Raw genomic sequence first — 27,818 nt, 5'->3', positions numbered from 1 at the left:
AGTCAAGAACAAGTATCCTATTCCTAGAATAGATGAGCTTCTCGATTGCCTTCAAGGTGCAAAGATCTTCTCCAAAATTGATCTCAGGTCAGGTTACTATCAAATCAGGATCAAGGATGAAGATATTCCAAAAACGGCCTTCAATACAAGATATGGGCACTTTGAATTCTTGGTTATGTCATTCGGCCTTACAAATGCACCTGCCACCTTCAATAGATTAATGCAGGATATTTTTAGACCATATCTTGATGATTTCGTGCTTGTCTTCTTCGACGACATTTTAGTCTATTCTAAACAGGAAGAAGATCATGAACCGCAACTTCAGATTGTCCTTGAGACAATGAGGTCTCATAAGCTGTATGCAAAAATGAAGAAGCGTGCATTCTTCAAGCGTCAGATTGAATATCTAGGATTCATAGTATCATCAGAAGGAATATCAGTAGACCCAGCCAAAGTCAGAGATGTGCTTGAATGGCCAATACCAGTATCCGTCAAAGAGATACGTAGTTTTCTTGGCTTGACAGGATGGTATAGGGTTTTTATCAAAACTATGCTTTGATTGCAGCACCTCTTACCGACTTACTAAAGAAGAAGACTTCTATTACATGGTCAACTCCCGAACAAAATAGCTTCGACCAATTGAAGCAATGTTTGGTATCAGCACCTATTCTGAAACTTCCTGACCTCAATAAGGAGTCCGAGGTAGTAACTGATGCCAGCATTCTTGCCTTGGGGTGTGTTCTTATGCAGGAAGGTCATCCAGTAGCATACTCTTCAAGGAAATTGAAGAGTCACGAAAAGAATTATGCCACGCATGATCTGGAGTTATTAGCTGTCATCCATGGTCTAAAGCTTTGGAGACACTACCTGTTGGGTAACAAGTTTACTCTAGTAACCGATCATAAGAGTCTCAAATGGATTTTTACCCAGAACGAGCTCAACATGAGGCAACGTCGATGGATTGAAGTATTGGAGGAGTATGATTTTGAAATCAAGTATCGACCGGGGAAAGAGAATGTAGTTGCCGATGCACTCAGTCGCAAGGCATTCCTAAACTCCCTAATCTTGCAGAATCCATCAACGGCCAGATCTCTGGCTACAAAGGTATCTATGCCAAGCAACCCTATACTTGAACTAGCTAGAGAGGAAGCATGCCATGACTTAGCCTACCAAGCAATGATAAAAGAAATATCTACCAAGGATCAAAATCTGAAGTATCAGGCCAAGTATCATGAATTTTCTGTTGACAATGGACTTATTTACTATAGAACAAGGCTATGTATACCAACAAGTCAGTCACTTAAGCAGAAGATATTATGGGAAGCTCATGATTCCCCTTTCGCAGGACATCCTGGCTATGCAAAAACTCTTAATGCAGTTAGGAAAAGCTATCATTGGGAGAGGCTCAAAGGTGACGTTCTCAAATATGTCACTGAATGTTTGTCTTGCCAACGTATCAAGGCTGAACATGTCAAGATACCAGGGAAATTGCAACCACTTGACATTCCCCAAATGAAATGGGAATTCATCAGTATGGATTTTGTGGTGGGCTTACCCCAAGTCCAAGGAGGATACAACTCCATTATGGTTGTAGTTGACATGCTTACTAAGGTTGCACACCTGATTCCAGTAAAGACAAACTATAAAGCCTCCGACATTGCTAGAGTGTTTATCAAAGAAATATTCAAGCTACATGGGTTACCTAGAAGGATCATTAGCGATCGAGATTCTCTTTTCACTTCACACTTCTGGAGAGCTATCTTTGAAGCTATTGGAACTCAACTCTGTTTTAGCACTGCCTACCATCCCCAAACAGATGGACAAACTGAGCGAGTAAATCAAATCATTGAGGATATGCTTAGGGCTTACTGCTGTCGGGAGCCGAAGAGGTGGATTCAATACTTGTCGTTAGTAGAATTTGCTTACAATGCTTCTTACCAGCAGAGCATTCAAATGACCCCTTTCCAGGCACTGTATGGTCATGATTGTCGAAGTCCCCTAAACTTTTCTGATCCTACCCTAAGGGTGGAAGCCTCAAGACAAATGTTGGAGGACATGGATGACCAAATAAAGTCAATAAGACAAGACATACAAGCAGCCAAAGATAGACAAAAGGCATATGCGGATTTGAAACGCCAAGAGAGGGTCTTCGGAGAAGGAGACATGGTTTTCATTCGTGTACGCCCCAAGAGGAGCTCTTTATCTCTAGGTGAATGCAAGAAGCTAAGTCCAAGGTATTGTGGTCCGTATAAAATCCTCAAATGCCTGGGACCCAATGCTTATAAATTGCAACTTCCTGATAACCTAAAAGTTCACAATGTATTCCATATTAGCCTCTTAAAAAAGTATGTACCCAACCCAAATCATGTACTTGATGACCAACAAGTTGTAATGCCTAGTCAAGGAGTCCTTGAACTAAGACTGGAAAAGATTTTAGATGTCAGAGAGAGACAGTTAAGATCTAGAACCTTGAAAGAATGGCTCGTCCAGTGGAAAGATTATCTTGAAGAGGATGCTACCTGGATGGATGAAAGCTCTCTCAATCTTCAATATCCTCAGTTTATCTCGAGATGAGGACATCTCGATTCTTCTAAGGGGGAGAGAATGTAATATTTCCGCACACTGCGTACCGTAAATATTGACTTCCCGCACGCCGTGTAAATCCTGTGCAAGGGTATCCCCTACATCATATTATTAGTAGCTTAATCCATACCATTCACACTCAAAAATGAGGCCTCCACATTGTAAATTAGAGGCTGGGGTTGAGGACCGTAAAAGTCGCGAGGGAACACCCTTTTTGAAGGGGCAATTGGATAAATTTTAGGCAAATTTTTTTTAATTATCCCTTCCCCCAGCCGATGCATGGCTGGAGGAGAGGGAGTGTGGGGAGGTATGGCCTAAGGAAGAGTGAGTAGGGAATGCATGAGGAGGGAAGGGCATGAGTCCTCCACGTGGTGGAGCTTCCCTTTCCCCTCCCTGCCTATATGAACTCCCGTTAGGGAGAGAAGAGGGGGGAAGGGACGGTGCTGTGAGAAGGAGGAGAGGACGCTGCTGCCCCGCCGTTGGGGAAAGGAGGAAGACCAGGCCATCGCCGTCGTGCAGGAAGCCGCCGCGCTGCCGCCATAGTCCGCCGCCATTCCGCCCTCTTCACGGCGACCCCTTCCCAATCATTGGATACCCCCCTGGACGTGCTGCAGGCCCAGAAGCTTCTTAGAAGCTTCTTAAGAAGCTTCTAAGGATTAAGGCCATAGGCCTTGATCCTACGCGACTTCGCGGTTTTGAATCCGGTTAGGGAAATACCTATTCCCACGCAAGGAGAAGATAGCGATCCCCTAGCCGTCTCGAAAAGCGAGGGTAAAGGAGTCCGTAACCACGACTACAATGGCTCCCAAGAAGTTTCAAGGCGCGACTGCGGGAGGTTCATCTCCGAGCATACAAGTGGACATCTCCCCGAGCCCACAAGTCCAGGTTTTTTTTCGAGTTTATTCTCGCATAAAGAAATGTTTAGGCGCGCTTAATTCCATAAGGAAGAACGCATTTTACGCTTATTTTTAGTGCATTGTGGCAGCGTTAAAAATACATTTGATAAATTATCTCTTTAAACATTGGATAAGGTTGATGCATGTCATGAAATTGAAACGGTTGCATTTTGAGAGTTGTCCGCCTTAGAAGACTAGCTGCATGTTGCTATTTTGGAACATTATCAAAGTAATGAGTCTAAACATATATTACTTAGGGCAAAAAAATGAAGTTGATAAGTGCATTTGGTTACTAGACATGGTAGGAATAAGCGTGTGCCGCATTTTAGGCAACATTTTCCTTGTAATGATTCATGAGGAAAAGTTAACACCCATAAGATATTATCCGAAAAGAAATAGAAGAGTACGAAAATGATCTTATGGACTTGCAAGTAGCATGTAACATGGAATAAGTTAACACTAGCCTTAGTTTGGTATGAACTTCATTAACTACATTGTAGCTAGGGGAAAGTTGCGTGTTGCATAGTCATCATGCAGAAATTTCATTCATCAGGAGCCGTATTTAGGAAAGGTTACATGGTTTATCAAGCATGAGATTCTAAAGTGTCGACAACAAGGTTGTAAGCATGATTATTTGATGTAAGTCCTAGTAGGTCCTAGGAAAGTTAGTATCCAGATTATCATGCATTTTTACTATACCAAGGAAAGATAGAGTTATTGAGAACCATGTGATGCGTAGGAGCAATGAATCACATGTTTACATGTATTGTGTTAGTTGCAACTATTTTTCCTCTTTTAGATCTAGTTTATTGTCTTTAGGAAGGATTCATCCTTGTCGCGAGACAAGCATAGTGAATTACCCAAATCACCTAGCCACAAAGGAATCATATGGTACGATAGACACCCCAAACACTAACTAGGGATTAGCACGTTAAGGATTCGGCCAAGTTTTCCCATTGTCGCTAAGTCAGAACCTTCAAACCCAATAGTCCTGACCATATTCCCAAAAATGTTGGGCTTATTGGATGCTCATGTAAACAATAATCTAGGATTCCTACCTTATGGACCAAGCGTTCAAGATGATGAAACTCGATTTGAGTTGGACTAAACACTGTCGATTTAGTGAAATTAAGGATGGGTGGGTAAAAAGACACCCTAAACCCTCCTTCTCGTCTGAAGTTAATTCCGTGACCTGAATACGCCATTCATTAGGTGAAATGATCTCTTAGAATGGAGGCGACACTTGTGCAATAAATTGCAACGTCACTTAGCTTTGCGGTTTGATCATAAGAAGTTTTGCCATTCCGTGGATTAAGGTTGGCAGGCTCTTGCGCCAGTTTAAACTCGCAAGGGGAAAAGGGTAGTCGTCCTTTTACTCTATCCTCATTAGGGAAACTTTGTCAAGTTAAGGGAAGCTAGGCATTTGCTTGGACGCAAATGATTAAACAATAAACTAAAGCGACATGGTCGCCGGAATTTACCATAAACCAAACCTAAAGTATTGACAGGGTATGACCCTAGCCCAAGGACGATAGGAATCTTGCCAAGTTGCAATTGACTCCGGATCGAATGCAGGTTGCATTCGGAGAAAAGGAGTCACTCCTTAACAGTTTGCCAGCTAAAACGACCACTGGAATTGATTGTGCTTGTAACAGTTTAGAAAGCACTGTTTGCATTGTTTGCTCAATGAACTAAAGGATGAAACGATATCTAAATACTTTAGGTTGAAGGCCTGAAGGGAGAGGCAGCTTCAGTTACCCCCGACTGCCTGCCTGACCCTAACCAAGGGGGTTGTTAACCGCGCCGGGGACGTGGACCGAACCCGCCGTGAGAGGTCTCTCCGTTGAGTTCTACTTGGAGCAGGAGGACGCTTGGGTGCCAGAGGGGGCTCTGGCCGTAAATCCCTCGCCTTCCAGGCCCTGCACAAGAGGCTAACGTGACTCGGGATTGGATCTCGAGGCCCGCATACTAGTCTACGGGCAGAAGCTTGGATTAGTGATCCCTAGTGGATTACTGGATAGCCTTCGGGCGGATTATGAACAAGCCTACGGGCGGAACTCCTTGTATTTCAAAGATAAAAGGATAAAATGATAATAAAGAAGTTGTTTGACATTGTTTTCTTTATGTCCTGTGATAAGATTACGTGAAGGAACCAGTGCTTAACAGGGCTAATCAAGGAAGCTGTTTGTTATATGTCAAATTAATGTGGTAGGTAATTACATAACTAAAACAGACCGAGGAAAGTGCGGAGGATGGACCATGGGTCCAACCTATGGATGGGTGGTCCCAGTCAGCCGGGAACTTTTCTCAAAAATCTTCAACGAACAGAGGGATGATCATCATCGCTGAGCAAATAAAGAGAAGGATGACTTAGATTTACCTGTTACCCGATTCACGCTGTTTTAGGGGAACGGAATGGGACTATGCCTTATGGCAGAGAGGTTGAGCATGGCATCCCTCTCGTTTCCCATTCTCCTTGAACCAAGTGCAGCGTGAATCCGCTTCGGACCTGGCGTTTCTGCGTAAAGTAGTTCGCTCAAGTCTGACGCTAGTTGCTGCTAGCTAATGACCAAACTAGAAAACCTTAATTCCGGTCGATCCTAAGTGGGAAAAGGCCAGGACACTTCCGCTACGTGGCAGACGCGGAAAGACCTAGATTACAAAACCCGTAACATTCCATGGGAGTGCCGGGCGGAGTTCTCTAGACAGCCTTTCCGATGGACTGCCAAGACGTGTCCTAGAGGATTCTAGTGGACACGTTACATTGATGATGTAGATGCACAAAATGGTAATGCTGCACAGAATTCAAAACAGCAGTCACAAAATATGAGTGGACTTGGAGTGTCCTCTAGCAGTGGTTCACATTCTTCGCCATGGACAGGCAGATTGAGATCAGGAGAATCTCCTCAAAACAAGGTAGATAGTGGTATGCAGGTTTTACGAAAAGGAAAAGAGAAGGTAGATCAGCCCATGTTTGATGTGAATGCAGGTCACTCTTATGTGGATGGTGAATCTAGTGGCTCAGAACAGAGCATTGATGATGGGTTGGATATTCCTTCTATTGTTACACTTGGAGTAAGGAAGACCAGGGATGTTTTGAGAGCACCTGGGAATGAACCTACTTTGCGCAGGTCTACCAGAGCTAGGTATCCTATGGATAGGCTGAAATATGATGGATTTACAACCATTCACTATGCCTATATGGTCAAAATGATACAAGAACCAAAACCCACTTCTTTTGAGCAAGCCATGGGAAAAGAAAAATGGGAGAAAGCCATGGATGAAGAAATGGATGCCTTGGAAGCAAATGCTACATGGGAATCGGTACCTTTGCCTAAAGATAAGAATGCAATTGGTTGTAAGTGGGTTTATAAGGTGAAGCACAATGCAGATGGTTTTGTACAGATACAAGGCAAGATTAGTAGTCAAGGGATATGCACAAACATATGGCATTGATTATGAAGAAACATTCAGACCGATTGCAAGGATGGCAACCGTAAGAGTAGTCATTGCTATGGCTGCATCAAAGGAATGGTCTTTACATCAGATGGATGTAAAGAATGCCTTCTTGCATGGTGATTTGAAAGAAAAGGTATATATGGAGCAGCCACCAGATTATGTGCATGTTGTTCTCGTGAGTTTATTTGTAGGTTGAAGAAAGCCTTGTATGGCTTGAAGCAAGCACCTAGAGCATGGTCTGACAAGATAGGACAGTATCTTGTCACTATTGGCCTTTAGATTTCCAAGGTAGATTTCTCACTTTATGTGAGAAAAACAGAGAAATGTATTATGCTACTTGTCATTTATGTTGATGATTTGATTATGACAGGTGACAGTGATGAAGATATCCTTCATGTGAAAATGCTATTGAAGTAGAAGTTTGAGATGAAGGATTTGGGAGAGCTGCGTTATTTCTTGGGCATTGAGGTGATTAGATCACCAAGTGGGATACAGCTCTTGCAGAGGCAGTATGGATTGGACATGCTGTCCAAATATGGGATGATAGGCTGTAAGCCTATTTCAGTTCCTTTGGAGCAGAATGTGAAGCTGAGCACAGATGCAGGTGAGCTTCTGGAAGACCCTACTATGTACAGACTCATAGTAGGAAGTTTGATCTATATGACTATTACCAGGCCAGATTTGAGCTATGCTGTTGGATTGGTAAGTCAGTTTATGCAGGCTCCAAGGAAACCGCATTTGGATGCGGCTAGACGCATACTCAGGTATGTGAAGTCCACATTGCAGTATGGTCTATTTTATGAGACTGGGGTTTAGATACAGTTCCATGGATACACTGATGTTGATTGGGCTGGTAGTATTTCTGATAGACGATCTACCAGTGGATATGTGTTCTCTTTTGGGAGTGCTGCAGTCACTTGGAGCAGCAAGAAACAACCTACAATTGCCTTGTCGAGCATAGAGGCTGAGTACAGGCCTGCAGCAATGGCTGCATGTGAGGCAGCTTGGTTGCATAAGCTACTTTATGATATGCATCAGCCTACAGATGGGCCAATTGTCATTTATTATGACAACATGAGTAGTATACACTTGGAAAATAACCCAGTCTATCATGATAGAACAAAGCACATTGAGGTGCATTATCACTATGTGCGGGAGAGGGTTTTACTAGGTCTTATTGATCTAGTTTATGTTAGCACAGAGGATCAGGTAGCTGACATATTTACGAAGGCATTGGACATAGAGAAGCTGCGCAGGTTCAGAGACCTGCTTGGTGTGTAGGAATTGGGATTGAGATCGAGGGGGAGTGTTGAGATATCGAGCTCCACTCGTGATATGCTAGGGTGACCGTTGTGCATTTATGTCACCGACTTGTCAGTTGTTTGCAGATGCGGTTGGTACAACCGCCCATGAATAATAGCTAGATGATAGTTATCCTTATCTACTCTAGTTTGTGGCTCAGTTAGTATGCCACCTTAGTTAGTTGAGTTTGGTTTGAGACCCATATATAGGGTTCTTCTATTTTTATGTACTTGAGTTCTTTTGGCTTACACAACTAAGAAGAGAAAAATTATTTTCAGCCTCCATCTTTGTGTGTATTCCCCCATTGTGCAAGCAAGAAAGCTACAAGTGAGACTCCTTCCTTCTCTCCCACAATCTTGACGTGCACACACCAGTAACTCCACGATCCTAGATGCTAGCTCAAGCATCCTCAAGCCTCCATCTCCAAGCTCCATCCACCATAACCGCGTGAACAAGGAAGAGAAGAGAAGAGAAGAGAAGAGAAGAGAAAAAGAGAAGAGAAGATGGTGAAGAGCTTCACCCTCTTGATCCCTCACTCCCTCACACTCTCACACTCCCTCTCTCAATTGCACACATAAGCAAGGAGAAGAGAAGAAGAGAAGAGCTCTTGTTAGCCACACACAAAATAATGAACTTCCATTCACTTTTTGAACTTTATATATACAAACCCTAAAAACCCCATGGGCACCCATTCCTTTTTACATGATCGGCCATTGTGGCCAGGTCCTTTGTTTATTTCTCCCTTCTAGCCTTGTGCCTCTAACCTACACCTGTTTAATACTTTACAATTGGCACAGGAGGGAGCTTGGCGCTCTTTTACAAGACTTTTTAGAGTTTTTGAGGCACCTTTCATTTAAAATTACGCTTTTGGCCCTAGCTTAGCTTTAGAGGCCGCCTGCGTATCTTTGCTCTTTTTCCATCTTCTTCTTGCTTTTTCATTCATTCTTTCGTCTTCTGGCTTGGGGTTAACATTACCCCCCTCCGATGGACAGTGCTAGCCCCATGGCACTCTTGGTTGCTGTTGGGATTTAGGAGGCTGTTGGCAAAATAGTCGTGTAAGGGTAGGGCCATGTGCAAAATCGGGTACTCGTGGAGGATGGGTAACAAGGTTAGTTGGAGAATCCAAACGGATAGCAAGTGGTTGATAGGGGCCTCCGAAGTCGGTGGTTTGTCGCCTTTGTGATGCTTGGAAGGAAAAGCTGTGGTGCTCTACCTAATGGGGGGAGTGTCGATCTTATTATGTAGTGTATTGTGCTCGTGTTGGTGGAATGGGGAGTGGGGTCTAACCATAGGCTAGCCTGGGTGATGTCCCACACTTGAAGACCCCATTCGTGCAAAGGGAGGTGCGGTGCAAGAATCTTAGGGTGATAGGTCTAACCACAGGCGAGTGGTACCCCACTAGGTATGTTTTGTCCTTGATGTGCCCTAAGCGTGAAGTGGGGGAGCAAATAGGGTGAGGGGGTTAGGAGCGGGGCTAGTCGATCGAAGCACCGGGCATGCCTAACATGAGGACCCTTAGGTGTAGTGACTGTGCTTCATGTGGTGCTAAGTGCTTTTGTTAGTGAGCTATTTTGTCCATTCCATGCGTAATGTTTCTCTTACTCTTCCTTGGATGCTTGTTCGTTCTCTTTTTTTTTTCTTTTTTTAAAAAAGGGATAGTATTACACTAGTAGAACGACAGCTTGTACCTAATCTTCCTTGTCTGATTTAGGCGGAGAAGGGGGTCGGATGGATTTTCTCAAAAATTGATGGCTTTGCATGTATCCTTTGAGGTTCATGCGGACGTGGAGGGAGGTGGTGGAGAGGAAGGGATGGTTGCACCTAGTGAGCTGGCTATCGTTCATATCCTCTAGGAGAGCTAGGCAAAAAGAAGGGATAAGGCTAGCTCTCATCATTAAACACACCATGGCACTGATGCCAATGGTGTTAGGGTCAAAAAAGAGGGGAGGCAGGCCGCCATGTTCTTGTGGGGTCAGGTCCTGCTTGAGTAGTAACTTAAGTAACCTAAGATAATTACAGGTACTTATAAAGGCTGGATTGGGGCATGAAGAGAAGTCCATGAGAAAACGCATCATGGAATTATTTAGGCTTCCCGAGTCGAAGAGGAGGGTATGTTCGAAGGAGGCGGCGTTGGAGTTGTAGATGATGGGAAAATCATGACGCCCATGGAGGGTGGCAACAAAATCCACACCTACCCTATGAGGATATGCCATGAATGTGGGGTCATTCCTCTCATAGGGTAGGGTGTTACAAAAAGCCATTCACGCGAGCATGCTAATGTCGCACACTCGCCTCCTCCATAGGGGTTGGCCATTGTAGCCCTGTACAGCATGTGGTGTTTCAAACACCTTGTTTTGCCAAAACTCTGCTTCTTCCCTTCCCCACAGAGTGGGGGTCCTCTCTCTTTCTTCCGTCCATTTGTGTCCCAGTTTGCCGCCAGTCGCTTGTGATCACCTCCTCCATCACCTTGATCAGTAGGACCCTCCGCAGGCTGTTGGGCATGAGGAAGCTGAAAGTGAATGGGTCCTTTTCTTTTTCTTGTCGTTCCCAAATCACCAGCTCCGCATGGAATCCAGCAGGGAGGTCATCGAGGCATGGTGGGAGGGGTGCGGATGGCTACACGACCGGTTTGGCTCTTAGCTGCTTCTTGGTTTCTTCAACTAACTTTCTCCGTGTCTCCCTTAGTGCGGCTTGTCTTTCCACGGATGTATCAATCTGTTGTTGTTCATGGACATGCAATGAGGGAGGTTGTGGGATTACCTCTTCTCCAATTCTCCCCATAACAAATTCAAGGTCAGCCTCCTCCCCCTGCCGGTCTTCTAGTTGCGCTCCTTCTTCAAAGCCCAGTGCGTCCATTTCCTGGGGGGTTAGGCCAGCCGATAGTAGGTACTTCCATTGATTTTCTAGGCTCAGCCTAACCTCGGCAGGTTGGGGTGACATCTGTAGCCCCACATGCAGGGCTCTGTGTGCGATGCTCAGTTTTTTCTACACTACCTCCAATGACTCCTTTCCCTCCGAGCGGGTCGTGTCCAGTAGCATGTTTATGAAGGCCTATTTCTAGGCACTGAAAAGGCTGTCTGGGCGATGTCTTGTTTACTTTCTGCAATGATTTTTTCTTTCTCCACCAATGCAATGCACCGTGCTAGTGTCTTCACCCTTTTTTTGTTTTGCGCTGCCCATTCCTCTTCTCTCTTGTTCATTTCCTCCTTGCTTTCCCCCTGCTTCTGTGCCAGGGTTACGAGCTTGTAATATTCCGCATTGAGTAAATAATTGGGACTTATCGATTTTTTTTTAATTTTTCCTCCCTTATCCCTCCAGCCGACTGACGAGCTGGAGGGGGAGGGGAAATACAAGGAGCTGTAAGCTCCTTGGTGGAGGCTATGGAGGGAGGGAGGACATGCGTGTCGACACGCAGGAGGAGAAGATCCCCCTCCCTTCCACTATTTAACCAGGGGGGGCGCTGTACAGGAGGTAGGTGCTGCCATGCTGCATGAAGAGTGAGGGCCGCCGAGATGCCAGACGAAAGACAAAGGAAGGAGGCGCTATCATTATCCCTGCTGCCGCCCTGCAGAAGATAGAGGGAGGGCCGCCACGAAGCTATCCAAGGCAGAAACCAGGAAGAAGGCGGAGCATCGTCTCTCTCTCTCTCCCTTTCGACCAGGAACACGCCGTCTGCCTACCGCATATAGGCCGCCAGCTAGGAAGCTTAGAAGCTTCCAAAGGGGGGGAGGCTTCTTAGCCCCCTTTCCTTGGGCTTAAAAAAACTCTGTGTTTATCCCTTAAGCCTTTCCCTTAGGCTTTAAAGGTCTTATCATCCCCCCCTGTGTTTAATCCATTAAACATGTCCCTTAGGCTTTAAAGCCCTTTTCCCCCCAGTTTTAACCCCTATAAGCCCCTTTTCCTTGGGCTTCCTTAAGCCCCCCTTCCCACTAATCCCCCCCTAAGCCCTTATTACCCCCCTCCCGGGTTTTTAATTTCCCCTCTAAGGCCTTGTTTCGCCCCCCCCCCCCTCCCGGGTATAATTCCCCCTAAGGCCTTGTTTTTCCCCCGGATTTTTTTTTTAATCCCCCCTAAGCCCTTGCCCTGTTTCCCCCCCCTCATAGCTCTTTAGACTATTCAAGTCACACCCATAGGCCTACTTTGTCATTAGGCTACCTTGCGAACCTCCATTCTCTTGCATTAATTCCTTCACTCACTTTTTAGTTCTTTTTGTGCAAGTGCTTCCTTAGTTGAGCTTTGTGATCTTAGTTGTATCAAACAAGTTGGTGTCCACACACTCCCATGTCCTAAAAAAATCCAATTCATCATCATGGTCTCATATGGTATTCCGTAAAGGAGAAATAGCCGTGAGTTAAAAGATAGGGAGGGAAGTAGAGGGAGTGAAAAGAGGGAGTGAAGGAGGAAGAATGGGAAAAAGGTAAAAGAAAAGGAAGGAGAAGACGGTGGAATTCCAAGAAGAAAAAGGGAAAGGCTATCTCACATTCGAACTATGATGCCACCGAAGAAAGTCCAAGGTGTAGCGGCGGGAGGGTCATCTCCCGGTATCCATGTGGATATCTCACCTCCAAGCCAGGTTTTTTCTTCTTGGTGTTAATTCGGTTTTAAGTCAATCATGCAAAGAAAAATTGTTAAGGATGGATATATTTGTTCGAGTTATTTTAACGAAGGAGTTAGCTTATGAATGACAATGTATACAAATTAGCTTTCTTCAAATTGCATCAAGCATTATAAAATTATAGGCAAGATTAACCATTTACTATAGTAATATATTCCTAAAGTGTAGAAATTATATCTTGCACCATTAGTCTTATTCCTTTCGCAACGATTCATGGTAAATAGCTAAATTCAAGAAAGGTTTCTTCGATGCTCAAATTACTAGGGAGTTATCTTTGCTAGCTGTACATCTTAGCAAGGAAACTGTCGCTATTTGGCATGAGTTCATCTTTTAAGAAAACGGAAGTTAAATGTTAGGAATTAACAAGTATAAAAATTAGATATACGCATTCATTTGGAAAGAAAATGTAAAAGAGGACTGCTGGATGACACTCTATTAACACTTTTCCCTTACTATTTGAGGTCTTGGGACTAATAAAGTGTGTATACACCAATTTCACAGCTAGGACTTTTTGTCCCAAGGAGTATTTGTCGCTCTTTTTATCACCTTGGCATTATGCTATATGCCAAATTAAACTATATTGATTGGGAAAGTTAATTGTCACAAGGATAGTAAAACCGTGACAAGACGATTAAGATTACCTTCCAAAAGTTAACCAAACCAATCTAAACATAGAAACATTCATACCCTAAACACTTGACTACTTCCCTTACCGTAGGGACAATAAATTCATAAAGATAAGAAACTAGGGTTTGTCCCTAAGCTTCTTAAATGAAGAAACCCTAGGCCTGACATACGTCAGCTTAAAGAATCTAAACAGATTATTCCATCGCAGGACTTGCGCAACATGTATGAAATCATTTTGTGATTGATTCACAAGGAGAAAAAGGAAAAAAAAAAAAAAACCTCAAGGACGGCAGATCCTTACGCAAGTTATCTTGCAAAAAGACGTATTTTTGGATATCCTTCTAAATAAGGAAAGTTGTAAAATATAAACTACCATATCTAAGGTACCTTAGGGTTAACCAAGTTGGGTATGCCCTACACCGGAATATAAGAGATCTTGCCAAGTTACAAGACACCTTGGGAACGAGTGCTGATACACTCAAAAAGGAAAGAACACTTCCTTAGCAGTTTGCCATACAACTGGGTTGATTAATGGAAATGTTTGTGCTTGCTAGAGAATTTTAGGGCTCTGTTGGAATTATGAATTACAAATTAAATAAGTACCTATACTTCAGGTAAAAAGCCTGAAGGGAGAGGCAGCTTCAGTTACCCCCGACTGCCTGCCTGACCCTAACCAAGGGGGTTGTTGACCGCGCCGGGAACGTGGACCGAACCCACCACGAGAGGTCTTTTCGTTAAGCTATACTTGGAGTAGGAGGACGTTTGGGTGCCAGGGGGGCTCTGGCCATAAATCCCTCGCCTTCTACGTCCTGCACAAGAGGCTAACATGACTCGGGATTGGATCTCGAGGCCCGCATACTAGTTGACGGGCGGAAGCTTGGAATAGTGATCCCTGGAGATTACTGGTTAGCCTTCGGGCAGATTATGGACAAGCCTACAGGCGGAACTTCTTGTATTTCAAAGATAAAATGATGAGATGTTAAAAGAACTTGCTTGATGTTGTTTTTATATGTCACGTGATAAGATTACGTGAAGGAACCAGTGCTTAACAAGATTAATTAAAGAAGCTGATTGTTATCTGTCAAATTAATGTGTTAGATAATTACATAACTAAAACAAACCGAGGAAAGTGCAGAGGATGGGCCATGGGTCCGTCCTACGGTTGGGTGGTCCCGGTTAGCCGGGAACTTTTCTCAAAAATCTCGAAGAACAGCGGAATGATCATCATCATCAAAAAGAATAACGAGAACGATGACCTAGAGTTACATCTTACCCGATTTAAGTTGTTTTAGGGGAACGGAATGGGACTATGCCTTATGGCAAAGAGGTTGAGCTTTGCATCCCTCTCGTTTCCCATTCTCCTTGAACCAAGTGCAGTGTGAATCCGCTTCGGACCTGGCGTTTCTGCGTAAAGTAGTTCGCTCGGGTCTGACGCTAGTTGCTGTTAGCTAATGACCCATTAGGAAAACCCTAATTCCGGTCGATCCTAAGTGGGAATGGCCAGGATACTTCCGCTACGTGGCAGACGTGGGAAGAACTAGATCGCAAAACCCGTAACATTCCATGGGAGTGCCGGGCGGAGCTTTCTAGACATCCTTTCCGATGGACTGCTAAGACGTGTCCTGGATGATACTAGGGGACACGTTACAGAGCTTCTGCTCCAAGGATTTGAGTTCCCTGCTCATGTTCTCATGCTCTTTCCTTCCCAAGTGTAGCTGATTAGTCATAGACTCGATCTCCTTTTGTTGCTACTCCCTGTCCTGCTTTCTCTCCTCTTCTTTGGCATTCAATTCCTCCATCATTTGCTCCATATTGGCAGTTTTTGCTTCCAATTTTCCATGTTGCATCAGGAGGAGCTTATATGCTCTCTGCATCTGCACCAGTTCTTGATTCTCATCCTCGAGCCACTGCTTGTAGCTCTTCTCCATGTCATCCTTGGCCTTTAGTTCATGCTTGAGGTCAAAGATCTGTCATTGTTGCATGGCTATTGTGTGGGTTTTTTCTAGGTGGAAGGCGGTTATCGACTCCTTTTCCACCACCAACTCAGCCACAACCATCCTCTTTTCCTCCTTAGCCCTCTCCAATTGGGAGAGCAACTCAGTGACGTACTCGCCATAGCTGGCTGGTGGCGTCATTATTGTGTGGATTAGGGTGGTTGAGGCTTCCACTCTCAAAGGCTTCTGGTCCTGTCTCGACTCAGCATCTATGGTTGGTCTCTTTTGCCCTATGGCCGTGGTCTTCGTACTGTTTCCTTGGGCCATTTCTTTATTGATAAAATATTGTATCTAGGCCACAAAGTTGGAGACCTCCATGCTAGTGGGGATGCTAGGGGTGAGGGTGATTGGTTCGGTGGAGGGCACCATGGGATAGGATGGAGAAGGGCCTTGCCTTTGCCTTCAAGGATAGCGGGCGGCGTGACTTCTGGTACCTGCGTGCTAGAACTAGGCCATTCTTCCCTCAACCGGCTCCAGGCTTCCAGATCATCAGCCCTGCACTACTGCTTAAATGGACCGTTGCATGGCTTCAGCCGAGTCCTCCTCCTTCCTTCTTAGTTCCTCTTCTTCCTTAGTAGCCCTTCGTTGCCTTCTTCAACTTTCCTGTACTCTTCCTCCAGTTTCTCTCTTTATTCCTGTTATTTCCTTTTCTTCTTTTCAGCCTCTTGTTTTGACACCTTTTTAGCCCTGTTGACTTCTTCCTTTTCTTTTTCTTCTTCCTATTTCTTCTTCTTTTCTCTCTCCTCGGCCTCCTTGAGGGATTCTCTTTTTGCCTTTTCCAAATCCTCTTTCTCCTTCATGCAGCCTTCATCCGGCTTCTTTTTCTTTTGTGTTGTCTTCTTCTTGGGTTTCTTGGCCTGCTTTTTGCTCGATTGTTATTTTTGTTCCTGCCCTTTCTTATCAGTCTCGGTCCTGTCGTCATCGCTGGTGGACCTCTCTTGGTCCTGGTGAGGGGGTAACCTTTCAGGCGTTTCTCCTTCCCCTTCTTCTACATCTTGTCTCCTTCACATCCTCCTAGATGAGTGTAGTCAAAATGCTTCCATAGGCAATAAACAAGGCCTTCTTTCTTTCCTTGGTCTCGGAAGTTGGGGATTCTCCTCTCGCTGGTGTGCTTCCTAAAGCTAGTGCTTTAGCCTCCTTGTCGATGGTTTTGCATACATAATCGTTCCAGTCGACTTCATGCAAGGTGTGAGCCGCTACGTTCTCCAGCACCACAAGCACACTGATTCGATGCATTAAGGCGTTGTAGCGCTAGCTGGAGAAGAGCGCTTGTACTAGCTTTGCTTGCAGTCTGGCTTTCGTATTAGGAATGTCCTAGATACTGATGCCGTTGTTAGTTAGCACATCCTCCTTTTTCATTTTCATTATGGCATACACATCCCTCTTCTACTTCTTCTCTATCTTTGGCTCCAGTCCCAACGCCTTCTCCACTAAGGCAGGGGTTAAGTGAACCTGTACCTGTTTGGCATTTTTGTTAGAATATCAAGCTCGTACATGTGTGTTTTACTGACATGAGCTGGACACAACTAGTCTGGCTAGATCAATTAGGTGTATTAAATAAGTCGGTGTTACTTCTAGTGTGAATGGTCTTTATGACCTTAGGTTGTATATGCACTATGTGTGTGCTAAATGAATAAGAAGAAGAATAGAGAGTGTAAGCATGTTGCTTTACTCCGTGTTGCTCTCCTTCCTGCTTCCATGAAATCTAACATGGTATCAGAGCCATGAATGGGCTCACTTGTGGAATGCACTCAAGAAGATGACTTAAAGAGTGAATTGAAGAGCTGGAAAAAGAAGAGGACTGACTGTCATTTCCATCAATGGTCACACAGAGGTATGTACTGTGAAGCATTGGAGTCTCATTGCTTGAAGCAGGGTTGTGGCTTGCTGAGGAGTCTTCCAAGGACTGATTGAGCACCAGTGAGTGCATCATTATCATAGTAATGAGCAAGATGTGCAGCAGCACAGATCTGCCCAGCCAGCGTGTTTGCGCCTGTTTTCAGGCTGAACTCCATGGCTGAGATTCAGCACATGGACTGCTTACCAAGTCTCTATTGAGCATCACCAGGAGTGTGGCTTGTCTGGAGATTCACCAAAGCTTCATTGAGCATCAACAAGTGGGAAAATCTGATCTGAATGTACTCTGAACAGTCTGTGTGGACTGTGCCTATGAACAGGCTGCTCTCATTGGCTGAGATTCAAGAAGTATAGCACTTGTCAAGTGGCATAGAGCTTGGATGCATACCAAGGAAGGTTCTTGAAGGGTATACCTTACTATTGCTCTTGTGGGAGCTCATGTGGGAGCTGTAATAGAGGTGTACAGATCTGAATACACAGGGCTGAACTGTCATTGAACTTACAGTAACATTATACACTTGGGAAGTCTGCATTTTTGGATGCTCTTTGGCATGAACTTGGATGTAGCACTTGATGCTTGGTAGAAGACATGTCATATTTCTTGGGTATTTTGACATAAACTTGGAGCTTGAAATGGCCTGATCTGAGAGCTTGTGATAGGCTGAAAACTGAAAAAAAAAATTGCAGACATAAAGCACAAATTGGTTATTTCTGAAGAACTAGTTGGCTGGGTTTGTTCCACAGGTACTTGAAGACTTGGTCTATGACTGTTGAATATTTGAGCATTGGAAACGGAAGTGATGCAAATGGTTTATGGGTTTTTGGGACAGAAATTAATCCCTGTTGCTAGTGCATTGGCTGTTTGAAATCTAGGAATTTATTTACAATATTCATATATGCTGGTTATATACTGTTTTGAGGTTCTATGCCTATGCATGGCTTGACACATGTACTAGCAGCAATCTATGGAAGTTTGGGACATGTATGACATGTATACTACTCAGTTTTGGGCTTGAAATCACTGCTAGTCACTCACAGAATTACAGTTTTCAGACTGCATATATGTACCCTAGCAGTGAGGTTGCAGGAGTTCAAACCAAAGTGAATACATAGTATTTGCACTGATTGTTTTACTCACAGGTTAAGCCACTTGGTTGTGAGCTGTTTTGGACTGTTAGTGGGCTGAAATACCCTGTTTTTTTACTGCAATTAATTGGAGAAAACTGTCATAAACAGTTCCGCGGCTGAAGTTGAACTGTTAAGAAGATCTTGGTTTGCAGGTAGTCAGGCAAGGTCTGCAACATGGCAAATGTTGATAGAACTGATAATGTAACCCAGATTGTGGGAGAAAAGCTTGATAGACAGGGGATAGAGTGAGAGCTGTGTTGTGCTTTGATGTGTATCTTTTTTATATTAGCTTGATGCTCTTTGTGGTTGTGTTTATGTGCAGATCTGTTCGTGGGATTTGATGGGCTGAGTTGCCCTATCCCGTGGTCACCAATGAGTGACAGATGATTTTTTATGCCGATAAGTGCTTAAAAATAGCAAAAATTTCCAAATTTTAGAGGAAAAATAGACTTCGTCAAAGGCAGCAATTTTAAGCGGCATTGTCCAAAAGTGGTTAAAAGACGCATTAGATGACACTTGATGAATTTCCATAATTTTTTGACATGCCAGATGAGACCTTGGGAGATGCCCAGCAGTGCAGGACATCAAGACGGACTGTCGAGATTTTTTAGACTTCGAATCGGGTACCGAACGTAGAAATGGCAGTGCCCGGGAGGCCAAGGACCAAGGTCAAGTGAGAAAGGACTTAAGAGAGCCCTAAAGATGTGCCTTTTGGGGGCTCCCAAAAAATCAAAATCGTGGGGGGGGAAGGGGCATCCATATTTTTTGTGTGCAGAGAATGAGGGCGCCATGAATCCATTTGATGAAGAGGAGGGGCTGTGACACTTCAATGCAACCCCCCCAACTGATTTGATGAATGAACTGCACTCTATCTTCACTCTCCATCGCCGCCTTAGCCTTCAAAGATGGATACCTAGTTGTGGAGATGCAATTTCAATCTTTCTCTCTCCTCTCTCTCTCTCCTGCATAGAGGCACTTCATGTGGCAAGAATCAAGAAGAGAATAAGTGATGGATGCTTGTCTGGGAGGCACAGGATTGTTCCAAGAGGCTGAGGAAGCTGACGGTTGAAGATCTATGCTGAAATCCATGGCTGGTTAGTCGATACACAGTCTCGATTAAGTATTCCAAATACCCAAAACACGCAAAAAGGTGGTATGCTCTATTTTATGAAAGAATTTTTCTTATTTTTTATCGTTCATGGTCTAAATGGCGTGCACATGGGCTGAAATTTTATTTGAATGTTCCTTGCATTATTTTTAAGGGCTGCAATCATTGTTATGCAGATGTAGGCCCTCATCTCCATTGAGAGGTTATACTTTTCTTACTCTTCCTTTGAGAATGGAAATTTGCTAGTTTTTTCCTATCCTGCCATTGTAGGTGTCTGTCATGAAGTCACAACTCACCATTGGTATTCTTTAAAACAATTTCTTACAAAAAGACATGTAGAAAGTGGTTGTGCCCTTATGGAAATTGAAATGCTCAAGTACAGAAAGAGAATTTTCCTTCAAGCAGTCCATGAATTCCAACCAATTTTATGACACTTTTCCTTAATCCCAAGTTTATTTTAATCCATTCTTTTTTGCTCATCTGTTTTTATGTTCCATACTTTATCCCCTCCCCCCCACGGGGGATTCACTATTAGTAATAAGAAGAGTCACCTGCGTGTAAGAAATATATGAAAATACCCCTTATCTACCCCCTATTTATGGGACCTTACCTTATAAAATGTACCTTCCTTCCCTTAAATAACCCCCCTCCCTTACACTCATGTGGTACCATACGGTAAACCCTAGTGGACCCCCAGGGCTCCCCCCTTGGGAGATGAGAAGGATCCTTCCTAGGATTTGAAGGGTTAAGGGTGTTGCACATGCTCATAGTGCTTCACCTTCGCATGAGCCAACCGTAGAAGTTCAGATTGTATTCCATATTAGCATAGTGGTCCATGTCAAAAGGTCAGATGCCTACACAAATGTTAACCCCAAGCCAGAAGGCGGAAGAATGAATGAAAAAGCGGGAAGAAGATCGAAAAAGAGCAAAGACACGTAGGCGGCCTATAAAGCTAAGCTGGGTCCAAATGCGTAATTTTAAATGAAAGGCACCTCAAAAACTCTAAAAACTCTTGTAAAAGAGTGCCACGCTCCCTCCTGTGCCAATTGTAAAGTATTAAACGGGTATAGGTTAGAGGCACAAGGCTAGAAGGGGGAAATAGACAAAGGACCTTGCCACAATGGCCGGTCATGTAAAAAGGGATGGACGCCCATGGGATTTTTAGGGTTTGTATATTTAAAGTTCAAAAAGTGAATGGAAGCTCATTCTTTGGTTGTGGCTAACAAGAGGTCTTCTCTTCTTCTCTTCTCCTTCCTTATGTGTGCTCTTGAGAGAGGGAGTGTGAGAGTGTGAGGGAGTGAGGGATCAAGAGGGTGAAGCTCTTCACCATATTCTCTTCTCTTCTCTTCTCTTCTCTTCTCTTCTCTTCTCTTCTGTTGCGCGGGTGGCTATGGTGGATGGAGCTTGGAGATGGAGGAGGCTTGAGGATGCTTGAGCTAGGATCTAGGATCATGGAGCTATCGGGAGAGAAGGCAACTCATATCGGCATCAAGGTAAGCTCACTACACTTGTAGAATTGACGGCACGTCGTGTCAAGATTGTGGGAGAGAAGGAAGGAGTCTCACTTGTAGCTTTCTTGATTGCACAATGGGGGAATACACACAAGGGTGGAGGCTGAAAACAGTTTTCCTCTTCTTAGTTGTGTAAGCCAAAAAACTCTCTTATACAAAGAAATAGAAAAACCCTATATATGGGTCTCAATCCAAAGACAACTAACTAAGGTGGCATACTAATTGAGCCACAAACTAGAGTAGATAAAGATAGTTGTCGTCTAGCTATTATTCATGGGCGGTGTACCAATCGCATCTGCAACACGTCGGTGACATAAATGCACAATGGTCACCCTGGCATATCACGAGTGGAGCTCGATATCTCAACACTCCCCCTCGAGCTCAATCCCAATTCCTTCACACCAAGCAGGTCTCTGAACTTGCGCAGCTTCTCTGCGCCCAACGCCTTCGTGAATATGTCAGCTACCTGATCCTCTATGCTAACATAAACTAGATCAATAAGACCTAGTAAAACCCTCTCTCGTACATAGTGATAATGCACCTCAATGTGCTTTGTTCTAGCATGATAGACTGGGTTATTTGCCAAGTGTATACTACTCATGTTGTCACAATAAATGACAACTGGCCCATCTGTAGGCTCATGCATATCATAAAGTAGCTTATGCAACCAAGCTACCTCACATGCAGCCATTGCTGCACCCCTGTACTCGGCCTCTGTGCTCGACAAGGCAACTGTAGGCTATTTCTTGCTACTCCAAGTGACTGCAGCACTCCCAAAAGAGAACACATATCCACTGGTAGATCGTCTATCAGAAATGCTACTAGCCCAATCAGCATCAGTGTATCCATGCAACTGTATCTGAACCCCAGTCTCATAAAATAGTCCATACTGCAATGTGGACTTCACATACCTGAGTATGCATCTAGCCGCATCCAAATGTGATTTCCTTGGAGCCTGCATAAACTGACTTACCAATCCAACAGCATAGCTCAAATTTGACCTGGTAATAGTCATATAAATCAAGCTTCCTACTATGCATCTGTACATAGTAGGGTCTTCCAGAAGCTCACCTGCATCTGCGCTCAGCTTCACATTCTACTCCAAAGGAACTGAAATAGGCTTAGGGCCTGTCATCCCATATTTGGACAGCATGTCCAATCATACTGCCTCTGCAAGAGTTGTATCCCACTTGGTGATCTAATCACCTCAATGCCCAAGAAATAACGCAGCTCTCCCAAATCCTTCATCTCAAACTTCTGCTTCAATAGCATTTTCACATGAAGGATATCTTCATCACTATCACCTGTCATAATCAAATCATCAACATAAATGACAAGTAGCATAATACCTTTCTCTGTTTTTCTCACATAAAGTGATAAATCTGCCTTGGAAATCTGAAAGCCAATAGTGACAAGATACTGTCCTATCTTGTCAGACCACGCTTTAGGTGCTTGCTTCAAGCCATACAAGGCTTTCTTCAACTTGCAAACAAACTCAGGATGAACATCATGCACATAACCTGGTGGTTGCTCCATATAGACCTCTTCTTGCAAGTCACTATGCAAGAAGGCATTCTTTACATCCATCTGATGTAAAGACCATTCCTTTGATACAGCCATAGCAATGACTGCTCTTACGGTTGCCATCCTTGCAATCAGACTGAATGTTTCTTCATAGTCAATGCCATATGTTTGTGCATACCCCTTGACTACTAATCTTGCCTTGTATCTGTTCACAGAACCATCTGCATTGTGCTTCACCTTATAAACCCACTTACAGCCAATTGCATTCTTACCTTTAGGCAAAGCTACCAATTCCCATGTAGCATTTGCTTCCAAGGCATCCAATTCTTCATCCATGGCTTTCTCCCATTTTTCTTTTCCCATGGCTTGCTCAAAAGAAGTGGGTTCTAGTTCCTGTATCACTTTGACCATATATGCATAGTGAATGGCTGTAAATCCATCATATTTCAGTCTATCCACAGGATACCTAGCTCTCATAGACCTGCGCAAAATAGATTCACTCCCAGGTGCTCTCAAAACATCCCTGGTCTTCCTTACTCCAGGTGTAACAATAGAAGGAATACCCAATTCATCATCAATGCTCTGTTCTGAGCCACTGGATTCACCATCCACATAAGAGTGACCTGCATTCACATCAAACATGGGCTGATCTACCTTCTCTTTTCCTTTTCGTGATACCTGCACACCACTATCTGCATTGCTTTGAGAAGATTCTCCTGATCTCAATCTGCCTATCCATGGTGAAGAATGTGAACCACTGCTAGAGGACGCTCTAGGTCCACTAATATTTTGTGACTGTTGCTGTGAATTCTGTGCAGCATTACCATTTTGTGCATCTACATCATCAATCACATTTACTGGTTTATACCAGCTACTCATCTCATCAAAAACAACATCTCTGCTCACCGATGGCAAAAAATTTTGATCTCCCACACAAAGGCACCGTCTTCATGCTCAATCACTTTGTATGCTTTGCTCCACCAGATAAGCCTCTCCTGATGATATCGTTGCTCGAGATATGGGTGCTCCAAATAAGGGATTAACCACCCCATCAACTAGTTTAAGCTCTCCTGGAGGTCTCAAATCAACCCTAGCATACACCTACAATGCATTTAGTGTGTTAGCATATTCAGAAATAATAAGGTTTAATCTAATTAAGATTAACCTTATTCTTAAATTCCACTCCTTGTAGATCAGTTAATAAATCCGTTGACTTATTTTTACCTAACCGAACTATCTTGTAAGGGCCATCCCATCTAGGTTCCAGCTTTCCTGGAAATAGCTCCCTATGCACATCGTAGTATAGAACTAACTACCCTTTCTTAAAGGTATATTTCTTTGCTTTTAGATCATGCAATCGCTTCATCCGACATTTAACCACCTCCTAGTGCAACAGACTCTACAATTTAAGTTCATCCAAGTGGGCTATATTCGTAAACTGCTCAAATAGGGCATCTTCATCACCTAAAGAATGATTGATTGTGAATCTTATGGTCGGAAACTCAATTTCTAAGGGCAAGACACACTCCTCCCCATAAACTAATTTGAATGGGATGTGACCAATGGCTCGCTTAAACGTTGTGTTATATGCCCAAACCACCACTTATAAAATTGTATCCCAGTCCCGCATCTTTTCAAAGACTATTTTGGATAGGATACCCACAAGCTACTTATTGGTACTTTCAACTTATCCATTTGCTTGCGGATCATAGTGGGTCATCTTATTATGCTTAATTTTCCATGCTTTAGTCAGGCTTTTAATCACCTTGTTCAAAAAATGGGTTCCATGGTCCAATACTATTTCCTTTGGTGGACAAAAACGACAGATGATCTACTCAAGTAGGAAATTGACAATCTCTTTTGCATTTTCCTGCCTCGTCGCCCATGCTTCTGACCACTTTGTAAAGTAATCAGTTGCTACTATAATGTATCTTTTCTAAGTAGTAGACGATGGGGTAATAGGTCCCACAAAATCGAGGCCCCACTTCTCAAATGGAAGGGTAGCCATAATCGGCGTAAGTGGACGCTTCCTATTCTCTCTTCTGTCATGTCTTTGACATGTATCACATCTCTTGACATAGTCAAATGAATCCTACAAGATGAACGGCCACCAATACCCAGCTCTTAAAGCCTTCTATGCTGTCAACCGCCCAGCAAAGTGCCCTCCACAAGCGGAGTCATGGCACTCTTCCAGTATAAATGGAACATCATCAGGAATCACACAACGGTGATAGATATTATCAACACCCTACCAATATAGTGTTCCTGCGATCATGGAAAATTTCAATGCCTACTATTTAATTTTCCTCTTCTCCAATTTTGATAAAGTAGCTCCAGTCTTTCCCGTAGAAAGATAGTGTGTTATAGCAGCATACCAGGAGGGAATAGATGTCATAACAATCTTGAACAAGGTTTCCATGTCACTTCCTTCAGCCGGACCTCTTTTGGCTCTCCAAAATCCACAAGACACTCTACAATGCCCTATAGCTTCGGCGGGTTGCGCTTGATCACGTAATCCAATTCCTGCAAAGTGATTAGCCATTTTGCTAAACAATCAGGCGGCTGTAACTTATTCACCAACAATCGAAGTCCTTCCGTCTTCGTATAAAAAACCACATTCTCATAAAGAATGTCGTGCCTAAAATTTTTGGTCGCAAATACCATCACAAGGCACAACTTCTCCATATATGTGTAGTTAATCTCTAATATACCCAACTTCCGACTAGCAAAAGCTATCAGATGGTACCACTTCTCCTCCCAAATTTGGGATAAGAAACAACTGATACTATACGTGGTTGCTCCTGAAAATATATAGAACATTTTGCCCCTTTTAGGTGATTTTAAAATAGGTGCTTTGGCAAGCTCCTGCTTCACATTATCAAAAGACACTTTGCAAGCATCACTCCATGCAAACTAACAGTTAAAGGACAATAGGTTTGTTAGAAGCAATGTTCTTTCTGCTAGGGCATTGATAAACCTCCGATAATACCCTACCGATGACAGAAAGCTATGCACTTCCTTTGGAGTACGTGGCGGACTCATGGCAACTATGACTTTGATCTTTTCAAGGTCAATCGCAATCCCTACCGAACTGACCATATAGCCTAACAATAGCCCATAAGGCACTCCAAAGACAAACTTCTGTGGGTTGAGAGCTATGCAAAATTGTTTGCAACACTCAAAACACTTCCACAAAATAATCAACCGCCTTCTCTTATGGTGGCTAACCCTAGGTCATCAATGAATACTTTGAACTCCTCTGGGGAGATGTCACCAAAGGTCTTGTCCGTTTTTCTTTGCCATGAACTAGGTGCATTACATGACCTAAATGCCATCACATGGTACGCAAAGGTACCGAAGATAGTGATAAATGTCATTTTCCGCTTGTCTTGCTCAACAATCGCCATTTGGTTATACCCTACAAAGCAATCCATGAGCTAATATATTTCCCTACCTGCCAATTGATCCAAAATTTGGTCAATAAGCGGCAATGGGTAGTAATCTTTAACAGCTTATTTATTTAGCTCTCTAAAGTCTACACAAAAACGGATTTGACTATTCTTCTTCTTTCTAATCACAACTCGTGAACACCATTCAGTATGCTGAACTGGGAAGATCAAACCCACCTTCCACAACTTCTGAAGCTCTTCAAACAGCCCATCCCTTAGTTCAAAAGGCATGTGCCTTACTTTGTAACATACAAGGCGGGTACCTTCCTTTATAGGAATGGTATGCACAGCTAGACTGGGAGGAATACCCCTAAGTCCAAGCAAAGATGTCATGGATCTCTTGAATCAGGGACACATAGTCCTCTCTCTCTTTCGAACTGAGCATGGAACCTAATTTGATTGGCCGCGAATCATTAGGCGTGCCAAGGTCCTCACTACCAGATGTATCATCTATTGTTTCTAGTTCATTGAAGGATATTGAAGCTCTCTCACTCTGAGGAGACTCGAGGTAAGCATCAACTATTACCTGATGGGCACCTCGACCTAGAATCACTCGACCAGCACGTATATCAACTTGATAATCTGTCCGTAGAGTCCATGGTCTACCTAGAAAAACTAGATAGCTAGGATGTCTTGCAAACCTCATCACCCTAAAGCTGAGATAGCATTCCACGCTCGCAACTGTAATGTGGACTTTAGTGATGCAACCTTTCGGTTGTCTTAGACTATCATTAGCCATCCTAGTAAGTGTGGAGGCATCTTTTTGGATCTCTAGACCTAACCTCTCCATTAAATTTGAACTCATGATATTGACGAAGGATCCAGTGTCCACAATAGCATGCTCCACTAATATTCCATCCACACACGCTGGAACCCTAGGGCAATGCTTTTCAGCATGATCAAACCAATCTTCTCCCACTCTAGCTATGCCCAAAGGTTCTATAATATACCCTATACGCAGGATTTTCTTGAATTCCTTGCGTACTCCTGGAGAAAGTTTAATCAATTGTAGTAGATTTACGTCTATGTTAACTTCACAAAAAGAACTAAATGCAACAAGAATTGAAAGCAACAAATTGAAATGATTTTTCCATGTCTTCCAATCATCAAACAAACAAACTAACCTAAAATACTTACTTGTTTTGAAGATCAAAACACCCAAACTTCCTACCTATCTCAAGCTCCATTTCGAGGATGAATCCCTTACATCCATGCTTGATATGAGGCGCTGAATCCGTTGATCCCCGCAAAAAGGAACTAAAATGTGTGAGCTTTCGCTCGATCGCCAAGACCCACGGACCGCTTATTGTTTCAAGTGTTCCAAGCGAGCTCTAATAGCTACCTCTCACATAGCTGACGCGTCGTCAATCCTATGAGTGTATTGAGCTTACCTTGATGCAGATATGAGTTGCCTTCTATCTCGCACTGTTGAGATATCGAGCTCCACTCGTGATATGCCAGGGTGACCGTTGTGCTTTTATGTCACCGACTTGTCAGTTGTTTGCAAATGCGGTTGGTACACCGCCCATGAATAATAGCTAGATGACAACTATCCTTATCTACTCTAGTTCGTGGCTCAATTAGTATGCCACCTTAGTTAGTTGAGTTTGGTTTGAGACCCATATATAGGGTTCTTCTATTTTTATGTACTTGAGTTCTTTTGTCTTACACAACTAAGAAGAGAAACACTCTTTTCAGCCTCCACCTTTGTGTGTATTCCCCCATTGTGCAAGCAAGAAAGCTACAAGTGAGACTCCTTCCTTCT

This window comes from Lygodium microphyllum, chromosome 26 (assembly GCF_053477565.2).
Source record: "Lygodium microphyllum isolate KBCC chromosome 26, Lygodium_microphyllum_v1.1.10, whole genome shotgun sequence".
NCBI lineage: Eukaryota > Viridiplantae > Streptophyta > Polypodiopsida > Schizaeales > Lygodiaceae > Lygodium > Lygodium microphyllum.
This window is presented reverse-complemented; position numbering follows the sequence as displayed.